General features: G+C 42.7%; 1 non-coding gene across 1 annotated transcript; it reads left to right on the forward strand.

The window, feature by feature from the left end:
* The first annotated feature begins 842 nt into the window (after nucleotides 1-842).
* LOC114812403 lies at nucleotides 843-946 on the forward strand. The gene has a single exon (XR_003760057.1). It is a non-coding gene; the product is annotated as a U6 spliceosomal RNA (small nuclear RNA).
* The last annotated feature ends 448 nt before the right edge of the window (nucleotides 947-1,394 follow it).

A 1,394-nucleotide genomic window follows, 5' to 3' on the forward strand; every position in this document is an offset into this window, starting at 1 on the left:
AGTTCTAATTTCTGCTCTGCTGTGAGTCTGCGTAGGCAAGTCATTTAACTTCCCTGTGCCTCAGTTACCTCAATATTGTGAGCCCCAGTGGGGACAAGAATTAATAATAATAATGTTGGTATTTGTTAAGTGCTTACTATGTGCAGAGCACTGTTCTAAGCGCTATCATCCCCATTTTACAGATGAGGGAACTGAGGCACAGAGAAGTGAAGTGACTTGCCCACCCTCACACAGCTGACAAGTGGCAGAGCTGGGATTTGAACTCATGACCTCTGACTCCAAAGCCCAGGCTCTTTCAAGTGAGCCATGCTGCTTCTCTATCGGACCTCCTTACCCTGTACCTACCCCACCACTTAGAACAGTGCTTGGCACGTAGTAAGTGCTTAAGAGATACCAATCTTAATATTAAATAGATTGTGAGCCCCATTAGAGGCAGGGACCCTGTCTAATTCCCACCTGTGTATTCCCTCCTAGCGCTTAATCTTGATGATGTTTTGTTCTGTTTTGCTTTGCTGTCTCCCCTGTTTAGACTGTGAGCCTGTCATTGGGCAGGGTTTGTTGCTCTCTGTTGCCAAATTGTCCATTCCAAGTGCTTAGTAAAGTGCTCTGCACATAGTAAGTGCTCAGTAAACACTATTGAATGACTATATTGTTTATTACTCAATGATGCATATAAATCTATGATTCTGTTTATCTATTTTGATGGTATTGATGCTTGACTACTTGTGTTTTGTTTTGTTGTCTGTGTCCCCCGTTTAGAGTGTGAGCCCGTTGTTGGGCAGGGATTGTCTCTTTCTGTTGCCAAATTGTCCATTCCAAGCGCTTAGTACAATGCTCTGCACATAGTAAGTGCTCAATAAATACTATTGAGTGAACGATACAGAGAAGATTAGCATGGTCCCTGCGCAAGGATGACACCCAAATTTGTGAAGCGTTGCCCATTTTTTCACCTCCTCCAGGAGGCCTTCCCAGACTGATCTCTCCCTTTCCTTCTGCTCCTCCTCCCCTCCCCATCGCCCCTACTCCCTTCCTCTGCTCTACCCCTTCCCCTCCCCACAGCACTTGTGTATATTTATATATATATACATATTATATATATAGTACATTCCAAGTGCTTAGTACAGTGCTCTGCACAGAGTAAGCACTCAATAAATACTATTGAATGAATATGTTATTTATTACTCAGTGATGCATATATATCTTTTATTCTATTTATCTATTTTGTTGGTTTTGATGCCTGACTACTTGTGTTGTTTTGTTCTGTTTTGTTTTGTTGTCTGTCTCCGCCGTTTAGTAATTATGGTATTTGTTAAGCGCTTACTATGTGCAGAGCACTGTTGGAAGCGCTGGGGTAGATACAAGGGTAATCAGATTGTCCCACGTGGGGATCACAT

This window comes from Ornithorhynchus anatinus, chromosome 5, assembly GCF_004115215.2.
Source record: "Ornithorhynchus anatinus isolate Pmale09 chromosome 5, mOrnAna1.pri.v4, whole genome shotgun sequence".
NCBI classification, from domain to species: domain Eukaryota; kingdom Metazoa; phylum Chordata; class Mammalia; order Monotremata; family Ornithorhynchidae; genus Ornithorhynchus; species Ornithorhynchus anatinus.